Below are 13,035 nucleotides of genomic sequence, written 5' to 3'. Positions count from 1 at the left end.
TCAGTAAGTTTTGGAATGTTGTATTTTTCTAGGAATGTGTCCATTTCCCCCAGGTTGTCTAGTTTGTTAGAATAGAGTTGTTCATAGTATTTTTTAATAATCCTTTGTATTTCTGTGGGGTCTGTTGTTATTTCACCTTTTTCATTTCTGATTTTGTTTATTTGGGTCCTCTCTCTTTGCTTCTTGGTGAGCCTGGCTAGAGGTTCATCAATCTTGTTTATCCTTTTGAAGAACCAGTTCTTGATTTCATTGATCTTTTGTATTGTTTTTTTGGTCTCAATGTCATTCTGCTCTGATCTTTATTATTTCATTCCTTCTGCTCACTGTGGGCTTTTCTTGTTGCTCTCTTTCTAATTCTTTGAGTAGTTGAGTTAGATGATTTATTACCACTTTTTCTTGTTTTTTGAGGTAGGCCTGTAGAGCTATAAACTTCCCTCTCAGGACTGCTTTCATTGTGTCCCATAGGATTTGTAATGTTGTGTTTTTATTGTCATTAGTCTCCAGGATGTTTTTAATTTCTTCTTTGATATCATTGAAAACCCAATCATTGTTTAGTAGCTTTCTATTCAGCTTCCAAGTGTTTGAATTTTTTGAAATGTTTTTATTGTAGTTTATTTCTAATATTATACCATTGTGGTCTAAGAAAATGCTTGATATGATTTGACAACCAGTTTGAAATGGAATTGCCTTGGCCTAGAGCAAAGAATATTCTTACATGTTATTATTCTACAATGTCATTATAATTTTCCCCAGATTTGTATTACCCCCATTATATATAATAGTACCTCGCACCCTTGGGAATTAATAAAAAATCATCTTTTTGGTGCTTGGAGACAAAGGTAACACATCTCTCGATATTTTAGAATTACAACAGCATAATGTACAATTATCCCAAACAAACTTGCAAACTAATTCTTTGAATGTCTGGCAGCAATTTAAAAGGACATGAAAGGATTTAATCTCTTCCATGTGTAGAGGGCCCCCTGGGAAGACACCTGAGCATTCTATATTGGCCCCTCTTGCCCTTTTGGCCAAGAGGGACCCTCTTCTCACAATCCAATTGCCCACAGCTGTTACCTGTGCTTTATGTTCATGCTGAGGTTGAAGTCTCGTGGTGGCCGGTACCATAGATCTCTCTCTCACCCAGTGGGGTGAGCTGGGCCCTCCCTGGAGAAGAAACCTGGGTTTCCCAAGATATGTGATCAGTGCTGGGGCCCCACCAGCAGGAGAGGGGATCCCAAGGCAGGTGCTGGGCGTGGAGGCCATGGGAGCATAGGTTACCAAGGTGGCAGAACTGAACCTCACATCACCCTGCTTGGCCCCAGAGGATGGCTGGTTCACCAGAGACGGGTAAGATTCCTCAGGGAAGGAACAACCTAAGACAGGCACAGTCACAGAGGGGCCATCAGGAGAGAACTTGGGGGTCAACAGAGGTGGGGCACAGACCCTCACCCTCCCAACTTTGCAGGGGCCTGTACCCTCACCCCTTCTGAGGGAGGTCTTCTGCCCACATGGCTTCTTTGCTTTCCATGCCCATCTCAAATCAGGACCCAGGTAACAGACAGAGACTTGGCCGACAGCAGCTGCCCTCTCACTGCAATAAGATTTATTTGAGTTGTCTTGTACTCATGGTGTGGGGAAGTGGGTTTTTGATGTCTAAATCCAGCCTAACACCAGGAATGCTCAGGGCCTACTCAAGAAGGCAAATAATCTTTACTAGTAATATTTACAGGGTAAAATAAGATTGTTGTTAGAGTATTAAATTTGACAGTAAAATAGTAGTCAAGTTCTCAGACTAATTTAAATTGACTAAATGAAATAAGTGAATATTCTACAAAAATTAATGGTACTGGACAAAAAGCTGTTCCTAAAGTGTTAACTAAAATTTTTATTGGTAGTTCATCTCATGGTAAAATTGCGTAATATGTAATGAACCTAAAGCAGACATATTTTAGTTCAAAAAATTAAAATTTAAAAGCTATCAAGACTACATTATCAAATTTCCAAAAGCCTCCTAATATTTAAATCAAAAAAGGGGGGATAGTAGAAGAGTATCATGTAAGGAAATATATCCTGTAAGTAAATTACATCTAGAAAATTTTTACTTTAGAAAATTAACTTTCATTTGTAATGCTAACAGCAAGACACCCATGAAAAACACACATGGTGTCAAAACAAGCCTAAGGAAAATCATTTGGACAAAAAATGAGAAAGGGTCCCAAGTCAAATGTATAGCAAAGATTCCTTTATTAACTTTTGGTTGAGAATATGTTTGTATATTTTCAGAAAACAACTCCAAGATCATGTGGATTCCTGCAACAGAGAGGAATTGACAGGACTGCTCCAGCCATGAAGACAGAAGAGAAACAGTCCAGAGATTGAAGACGCTGACGACGCCTATCCATACTAGCAGTCAGCAGTTGTGCGTTGCTGCAGGTTGCCCAGGACCAAACCAGAGAGGGTCTGACCTGCATTACCACCATTTGTCCACCATCCAGAACTGAAATATCATTGCTGACATGTACACATAAGGAACTGTTTGACATTGAAATTGGGACTCAAAAGAACTGTTGGCCCAGAAAGAAACTCACTACAGACTGATTCATTTGCCTCTCAGCATAACCATTATTGCTTGTCTCATTTTCGGTTCTTATAAGTGTATTTCTAGTATCACATGATCTCGCTCATCTAGGGGAAATAATGAACAACATAAACTGATAAATAAAAACAGACCCGGAGACAGGGAAGCATCGATCAGACTGTCAAACCTCACAGGGAAAGTAGGGTAAAGTGGGGTAAGAGGGAGAGATCAACCAAAGGATTTGTATGCATGCATATAAGCCTAACCAGTGGTCATGGGCAACAGGGGTGTGGGGGCATGCGTGGGGAGGGGTTTGGGATGGGAATGGGTGGATGAGAACAAATATGTGATACCTTAATCAATAAATTTTTTTAAAAAAAAGTTGTTTCTGTGCCCCATTTTAAAATATGGCCCAGCAAACATTTGTTTATCAAACATTTGCTTTTCCATCTCCATATGAATTGCCTTCCTCTCCTTTGAAGTCCCACATCACAACTCCCCTTTCACCTTAGCTCAAGATGGCATAAAAGCTTTATCTGACCAATTTGTCCTTGGGTCCCATATTCTTATGAAATCCTGTACATTCATAATATAATTTGGTTATTTCCCCCTGTTAATCTGTTTTATATCATTTCAATTATTCAACCAGCTAGAAGAACTAAGAGGGAAAAGGATAAATTCCTCCTCCCCAACAGGAGCAATGCTATACATATTTTACAAAGCAGTAGAGGCAAGTTGTAAGAACAGAAAACTCTGAAGCACTCCCAAGCTATAAAGCTACATTTAAAACAGACTGGGGATGTTGAAGCCTAAAAAATCTGTTGAAACTAATGCAAATTTAGTTTTCTCATCAAAATAAGAATCAAGATTGTCAGATAAGGATGAGTGAACTGATCATCTGGATGAGTAGGAGAAAAATAAGCTAATATGGTATGGTTGTCAGGCAGCATTAAGATACACTTGAAGTGAAAGGACATTACCTTAAAGTTCTGACATTAAACAGACTCAAACATTCACATTGTTGATATTCTTTCCTTCTTTGACTTCCACAGGACTACTCTTGTTTCTTCCATCTCTATTTTCTCCACCTCCCCAATTAATCATAGGGTGGCTTCTTTTAAAAAATATATACATTTTGATTGATTTCAGAGAGGAAGGGAGGGGGATAGAGAGCTAGAAACATCAATGATGACAGAGAATCATTGCCGCCTCCAAGTCTCACACTAAGGATCCAGCCAGCAACCCAGGCATGTGCCCCAATGCGGAATGGAACCATGACCTCATGGTTCATAGGTCAATGCTCAACCACTGCACCACTCCGGCCAGGCAATGTGTTGCTTCTTTATTATCCATATTTCATCTTATCTCAATGTCTTCTCACAGAAGCATTACAAGGTTATTGAGAGATCAGCTAAGGTACTACATGATACTTCTGCCTCAACATCCATTTTGTATGGTTAAGTAGCCTCCAGGAACCTTGAACTAACATCATCCTCACACATAAATGTATGCTCTGATAAAGCAATCCCATTCATTTTAACAGTGATTATTTTGTTAGGAGCATGTGACCTCATTTTGGCCAACAAAATAGTGAGCTGGATGGTTTTTGAGAAATATTTTCTGTTCATTCTTAAATAATAGCATCTCATCTTCTTTTTCTGAATGTTGCTGTGTCTAGATGTGACAACAAAATGGCAGCAGTCTTCTTAATCCCAGCCTGAGAATGAAGCCAAAAAACAATGGTAAGTAACACCAAGGGAATTACATGGAAGAAAAGTTAAGAGTCTGGGAGTAACCTGCCAGAAACTTCCTTCTGTTAAGATATTGTGTTAGGTCAAATAATAAAATTTCTTATTTTGAAGTTATTTGAATCAAGTTTTCCTGTTATATGGAACTGAAAGCATTTTATTTTAATTTTAATATTATTTGAAAAAATTAATTTTTATTGCTTTTTATAGAGATAGAGGAAGGGAGAGGAAGAGAGAGAGAGAGAGAGAAAATATCTCCTGCACACCCTTACTGGGAATTGAGCCTGCAACCTGAGCATGTGTTCTGACCAAAATCTAACCAGGGACCTTTCAGTGCATGGGATAATGCTGAACACACTGAGCCACATTGGCCAGGGTTGGATCAAAAGCATTTTAATTGATATACATCCTAGATAAAATAATAAGCCTCTATCATGTTACTTTGGTTTTCCTGAATTATTGCTATCAGACATTTTCTAATACATGCACATTATTAGAACATAAGTTCCATAAGATCAGAAGCCATTTTTCTTTTTATTGTTGTATTTTCAGTGCCTAGAACAGTGCTTGCACATATTAAATACCAAAAGAATGCATTAATTCTCTCTCTCTCTCTCTCTCTCTCTCTCTCTCATCTCAGGAATATTTTTATTTTCTTCCTTGCCTCACTAACTCACTCTTTAAATATTTGCTACTTTATTCTTCACTAATATGATCACAGATATAAAACTTCAGTCCTAATATGATGACCATAGTCAGGTTAAGTATTGCCTCAAGGATCAAGGAATGAGAAGCACTTCTGTTCTTTAGGTGACCAACAACCTCACTTCATCAGGAGGTTAGATTTCAAGGGTCTCAGAGTTGAAACATCTCTCCATGGACACAGCAGGGCTGACTAGTGTGTTTTCTATTTCCCTTTGCCATTGAATGGTAAAAGGTAATAGCTTATAAAGGCAATAGATATAGATATAGATATAGATATAGATATAGATATAGATATAGATATAGATATATGTATATGTATATATGTATGTATGTATATCTACATTAATAAAAGAGAAAGATGCAAATTGACCATACCTTTGTGATGCCCACCAGCCAATCAGGAGTGAGTATGCAAATTAACGCAACAAATATGGCAGTTAATTTGCATACACAGGCGCTGAGCAGCCAGGGCAGGACGCTTGCATCATTGCCATGATGATGACGCAGGTGTTCTGCACTGCCCCAGCCATTCCGGGCCTCTGGGCAGCGTGGGAAGGCAGAAAGGCAGTTCTGGGCGATGCGAAGGTGGTGCTGGTAGCCAGGGGAAGGAAGGCCCATTCTTGAATGAATCTTCGTACATCGGGCCTCTAGTATATACACTGAGTGGCCAGATTATTATGATTTCTGAGTGCATAATAATCTGGCCACTCAGTGTATATCCTATATAATAAAAGGCTAATATGCAAATTGTCCCCTCGACCAGAAGTTCGACCAGCAGGCAGGCCAGCCAACCGCACATGTCCCCTCCCCCTGGCCAGGCTGGCCAGACCCCACCCATGCACAAATTCATGCATCGAGCCTCTAATATATATATATATATATATATATATATATATATATATATATATATATATATACACATACACACTGAGTGGCCAGATTATTATGCATTCAGAGATCATAATAATCTGGGCACTCAGTGTATATATTATACATGGTGTACAAAATGTGTACATACTTTTAATAATTATAAAGGCAGTGTTTATGAAAATATAGTTCATTTTCAAAATGTAATAGAATCTACAGACATTGTTTAATTGTTTTGTCAATGTCTGTTTTCAAACTGATGACTCTGGTCCAGGCACTGCTGATAACTCAAAACAGTAGAATCATAAACTTCAAGAATCATTTCATTCAGTATTTATATGCCCTCAATTTGTCAACTGTTGCTGGTTTTGTGTGGAGAGCAGCTACAGCATTTGAACAAGTTCAAGCCTGGGACTAATTAGAGGGCACGATCCTTTCATGGCAAAGCCACGTGCAAGTCCCAGCACAATTATAGCCAAAGGCTATTGTTGTAAGCTTGACCTTATACTTCCAAACCTGTGGTCCCACGTGGCTGAGTGATATGGGCTGTAGGAAGTGCAGCAAGTAAACAAAGCTTGATCAGGTGCATGTAATTGAGTAGATTTGAAATCCAACCACACCCTTACTTTGCCTCCTGGAATCTGGCTATAAAATAAAGACTCGGCTTACAGGCTGTGGCACTGTCTCTCCATCAGAGAGCAGCATCCCACCTAGATCCAGCTTTTATTCTTTTGTCTGTCTTCTAAATCCTTCACTGCCCTTTCTCAGGCTCACTAAACCTGCCTGTGCAGGTGCGACACATATGGGGCTGAGTATTGGGAACAGGGGCCTAAGTTCAGGGTCACCCATGGCCATGCCAGCCCAGCACAGTTTTGTACTGTAAACTTAATATTTTATGTATCCCCATTAAAAAATGTCTAATGGCACTTTAGGATAAATGTTCTTTGTTAAACCTTAATCTGATTATTATTTCAAATCAGTTAAACCTGAAAAGGAGTGAAAACTAAGTGAGTTGGCAGCTATTAAAGTGTGTATACATTTTGGGGGACACCCCATATTATGCAGCAATGAAAAAAAGAATTAAAACTGGGATAGACCTAGAGGGTATTATGTTAAGTGAAATAAGTCAGAAAGAGAAAGACAAATACTGTATGGTTTCACTTATATGTGGAATCTAAACAAAACAAAAAAAATAAAGAAAACAAAATCAAACTCATAGAAACAGAGATCAAATGTATGGTTGTCAGAGGACAGGGGAGTAATGGAATGGGTGAAGAGGAATATAATAAATAATAATTGTAATAAATTTGCATGGTGACAGATAATTACTAGAATTAGCGTGGTGATCAGATTGTAAGGTTGAATAACCATACACCAATTATATACCTGAAACTTATCTAATATTGTATACCAACTATATATAAATTTAAAAAAATACCTGTTAAAATAGTTACTCACATGTAGAAAATACCTTGACAACAAATTCCAGACCAAATATCTGGCACTGTACCCTACTCAAATTGACATATAAAATCAACCATCACAGATTTTTGGATATCTGCCAACTCTGATCACTTGAGTTTACTCTATTATGAAATCTATTGTGATATTTTTCACCTGAGATAGAGATAATAGGATATTCTAAATAAATAGTCCAAACCACTTCCTGGATTTCTTCAGGCAGCGTATTTCTTCAGATTAGCATGTTAGAATGATTGGATGCTTCCTTCAATTGTGTGGCTGGCAAGACAAGTACTTTGTATTCTTACTCTTTGTTTAAAGTTCAACTTCTTCAGTGTCATTACTGGGTAAGAAACACATTTGTGTGTAATAAAAATTTTCTTGATACCCTACTGGATAAACTAGATAAACTAAAATGATTTAGGGAGTTGATGGCTGATCCATTAAATGAATGTTCCCTTCTAGGCATGTGATGGAATCATAATGTGTAGGAGAATTATTTTCAATGTTGGGAAATGGGCAGTGTATGACTCAGGATATTAGTTTCATTCAGGTTGATCACATGAATGCTTTCAGAGAAAAATATGCAGTGACATGCATTATCATCTTTGCATCTAAAAGGTTGTGTCATCCAATACTTGATTTTTTTCTAGTCCTATGAATAAAGAATGCAGTGGGAAAATTTACCTTGGGCTATTGCAGTGTAATTTGCTCTATAAATGTGAACTGTTCTTATAGAAGCATTCTGAATTGAAAGCCAAAAATTTTATTTCTTTAGTTTATGAAAGACACATTTTTTGTCTTTGTAACTGGTGTCAAAAAGACAATTGGCTTAGTGTGAAATTAAAAATGAGTTAAGGAGAAGGCCAACAGTTTTCTATCATTAGCTCAATCTTCAATAACACTTCTCCCTTTACAATATCTAATGAATATCTCCTAGTAGATAAACTTAAACTTCAAAACATCAATCTATTGGTCTGGACTGGTAGCTCAGTTAGTTATTGCATCATCCCAATACACCAAAGTTGCAGGTTCAATGCCCAGTCAGGCCACATACAATAAATATAAGAATCAACCAATTAATGCATAAATAAGTGGAACAACAAATAGATGTCTCTCTAACGCTTTTTCTCTCAAATGAATAAAGAAATAACATTTAAAAAAACAAAGCATTCATCTATCAAATAATAGTTTTATCTACATTTCTCCAAAACTCTAAAAGCAAGCTAAAATCCAGCATTTTTTTGTCCTCAACCTCGGAAACAAGGGATATGTACCTATTATGTATATTGTGTTTGTCCTCTGTCCTTTAGATGCTTAAGATCTCCCTTTACTTGCCATTATAAAGGAAAAACTTCAGTTCTCCACTTCCTTCTGTGTTTTTTCTTTCCTGGGTGTCTCCTTTGTTACTCACACAGAACAATTAATTTCTGACACAGCTGGTCATCAAATGTGTGGATGTGTTTCCACACAACAAACAATTTATTGTGACCTCAGCTGGGTGGACAATTCATATCTATTTTGAGACTGTACCCAGAGATAGTATCAAATTTCACAGGTTAAGGGTTCAGTCCTACAAACCTCCTCCCCCCTGCCCCCCCCCCCAGCTTCATCACTTAGACATGATGGGACTATTAATTTTATTTTTTAGTTCTCTTTCCTCAAGAGAAGGAGGAATGGGAATGAAAAGTCCAATCTTCTGATTGTGGCTTGGTTTATATGGTGACTTGTCCTCACCCCAGAGCTATCTAGGAGGACCCAAGCCAGAGTTGCCTGATTAGAACAAAAGACACTTCTATGTCACCCAGGAAATTGCAAGGATTCCAGGAGCCTTGTGTTAGGAACTAGGTCAAAGACCAAATATTAGAACAAAAGATGCCCCTAGTGCTCTTACCATTTAAAAATTTGCCGAAACCGGTTTGGCTCAGTGGATAGAGCGTCGGCCTGCGGACTGAAGGGTCCCGGGTTCAATTCCGGTCAAGGGCATGTACCTTGGTTGCGGGCACATCCCCAGTGGGAGGTGTGCAGGAGGCAGCTGATCGATGTTTCTCTCTCATCGATGTTTCTAGCTCTCTATCCCTCTCCCTTCCTCTCTGTAAAATATCAATAAAATATATTAAAAATAAATAAATAAATAAATAAATAAATAAATAAATAAATTTATGAGGGTTTGAGAAACTCTCTGTTGCAAACTAGGATTAGAGACATACACACATTTACTTATTTTCTATTAATGCTGTAGTAAAAATTACCCTATTAAAGACTGAAAAATTAAATTAAAATGCAAGGCTACTAATCTTTGTGATAAGTGGGAGCTTAGGAAGAGGAATGTCCTTAATTTTCCCAGGGAATTCTAACTCAGAAGAGGCACATTGTTGATATGTCCTAAGCCTGAGTGCACCAAACCGTTAAAAAATGGTGAGTATCTGATTCAATGGTAAAGAGTGAAACTCAAACATAATGAGAGATGATGCCAAATATTATCTGTATAGTTAAATAATGTAGTATCATGCACACCTGATAAAATATGATGAAACAGGAAATTTACTTCTGTGGTCTTCCACCCCAAAACCTGTAACCCCAGTCTAATCAAGAGAAAAAATCACCAGAAAAACTCCAGTTGAGGGACATTCTGCAAAATATCTCACCAATATTCCTTAAAACTGTCAAGGTCATCTTTAAGAAGGAAAGTCTGATGAGTAGGTAAAAAAGTTGTGGTACATATATGCAATGGAATATTGGCCATAATAAAGAATGAACAGCATGGATGGACCTAAGTGAAGTCAGTCAGAGAAAGACAAATGCCAAATTATTTCACTTATATGTGGAATATAAAGAATAAAATAAACAAGCCCAGCCAGCATGGCTCAGTGGTTGAGCAACTACCTTTGAACCAGGAGGTTCTGGTTCAATTCCTGGTCAGGGCACTTACCTTGGTTGCAATCTCAATCCCCAGTATGGGCCATGGAGGCAGCCTATCAATGATCCTCTCTCATCATTGATGTTTCTATCTCTCTCCCTCTCCCTTCCTCTCTGAAAACAATAAGAATATAGTAAATAAATAAATAAACAAACAAACAAAGTAGAAACAGACTCTTAGATGCAGAGGATAGACTGATGGTTGCCAGAAGGGAAAGGGGTTGGTGGGCTGGGTGAAAAAGGTGAAGGGATTAAGAAATACACATTGGCAATTACAAAATTGTCATGGGGATGTCAAGTACAGCATAGGGAATATAGTCAATAATCTACATATGTATAAAAGGCTAATATGCTACTAGTAAGTGTCCATCCGACTGGTAGCTATGACACGCACTGACCACAAGGGGCAGATGCTCAACACAGGAGCTACCGAGCTGCAATAAGTTAGCAGTGGCAGTTCTCAGGTGATGCACCCCAAAACCAGGGAGAAGGGAGCTCGATTCCTTGCTGGGCCACATGATTCCACCTTCTGGTTTACTGCACACTTGTGTTTGCATTCCACACCCTGTATGACAGCAACTTTGCAGAGTGCCCTCTCACACTCGGGACCCCTCCAGGGATGTCAGAGACCCGGTTTCAGCCTGATCCTCACAGGCCAGGCCAAGGGACCCCACCTGCCAGAAGGGACCCTGCTCACTCCGCAGACACCCTCCGAGCCACAGCACCACCCCAGGTGTGGCCTGTTGGGGAGGGACCCTGGGAGGTTGACTCCAAGGTGTGTCTGGCCCATCTTGCCCAGTCCTGCCCCACCAGCCACCTTCTAATTAATTTCCTTTCAATGTGCACTATGTATGGTGCCAGGTGGGTACTAGATATATCAGGGAGAACACTTTGTAAAGTATATGATTGTCTAAATACTATGCTGTGCACCTGAAACTAATACAAAATAATGTTGAATGAAAAGTATATTTGAAAAATAAAATTTGAATTAAAAAGAAAGTAGTTTTAGAAACTTTCACAGTCTAGAGGAGCCTAAAAAGACATGACGACTAAATGTGATATAGAATCCTGAATGAGATCCTGGAATAGAAAAAGGACATTAAGAAAAAAACAACTAAGGAAATTTGAACAAACTATAGACTTTTGTTGGTAATAATGTATCAATATCAGCTCATTAATTATAACAAATATGCCATGTTAATAATAGAACCTGGGAGTGGAGTATTTGGGAACCTTATTATCTTTGCAACATTTTTGTAAATCTAAAACTTTTCAAAAATGTTTATAAAGAAAATGTAATGTGAGTAGATCCATGAGTTACTTAAGTCACTAACAGGATTATGGTTGTTTGTGTTTGTTTTATGTGTTTTTGTCTTTTGTTTCTCTTCCCCAAATTAACTTTAGGATACTTTGATAGACAAGGTAGGAATTAAGCCTGTGCACAGGTTAAACTTCAGTTGTTTTTATGCAGCTATGCTGTAGATCCTCACATACTTGAAATGGCAATGGAATTTGTAACCCAAAATGCAGCAGTTAAATTCTGAACCTACTTGCCTGCTTCACAGGTATTCTGTATTGTTTATTGTTTTGTTTTGTTTTGTTTGAAGCTATTTTCATTACACCATTAGCAACTTATTTTATAAATTAATGTGGCTATTTCTGGAAATAAGATCAACGAGTTCAATTATGTTTTTAATAAAGCTAAATATTAGCTCACTAATTTTTCTACTTATTGAAATATCAGATATTTTCAACATTCTTCTCCAGTACAGTACTTTTTTCCTATTCACAAAGTACGTATTCATCATATTCACTTTCTCAGGTTTTTAGCACACTTGCCCAGATTATTATGATAATATCTACGTGTAAACTGCTGATTTCTAATCTAAATATTATTCACTGAAGTTTGAGTTTTTTCACACATGGCTGGAGTCAGGATGAGAAATAACATAAATTAATTTATACATATATTATACTTCTAAAAGGGTGATCTCTTTTTGCCAGAGGTTAAATTTTTGCTTGATTTAAATTCTGATTTTGTTTTCTTCCTTCATCAGCAAACCCTTGGTGATAATGCATAAATCAATATCATAATAATAGAAAAATGGGTAAGAAAAGAAGACAAAAAGCACCTGATTCTGTGCTCTATAAATCTTATACAAACTTCAAGACTAAAGAAATGCCAAATGCAGTGAGAAGCATTGATCAATTTCCTCCTGCACATGCCAGGACTGGAGGCCAAGCCAGTTACTTGGGTATGTGCCCTGACCGGGAATCGGTGTATAAGATGATGCTCCATCCAACTGAGCCACACCAACATGGCTAACTATCTCTTAATTTAGTCTTAAAATATGTAAAGTAAATGTTCTAGGGGACCCTTTCTCCTCCCCACATGGGATTCCATTCTGTGGGACTCTTTCCCTCTCCCCATGTGGAAGTCTGTACTTGTTCTTCAATAAATTTCCACCTGTGCTATAAAAAAAATGTTCTAAACACCACAGTATTGTTCACCATCTGTGAAAAGTGAGAGAAATGATGTTCATTCAAAGAATTATATAGAAAGGCTTAACCGAGAAGACAAAAAAGTATAACATAGAAGTGTATCACCAGCACGGTGTATTTTACTCTATATGAATTTAAAACCAATTTAAAATGAAATAAAACTTTTGAACTAACAAACACACAGTAAAAATGCACCTTTATTTTTATAATTTTATTAATACCTATATTAATGAATATAAGAAGACATGCAAT

This window comes from Plecotus auritus (genome assembly GCF_963455305.1).
Source record: "Plecotus auritus genome assembly, chromosome: X".
Taxonomy (NCBI): domain Eukaryota; kingdom Metazoa; phylum Chordata; class Mammalia; order Chiroptera; family Vespertilionidae; genus Plecotus; species Plecotus auritus.
This window is presented reverse-complemented; position numbering follows the sequence as displayed.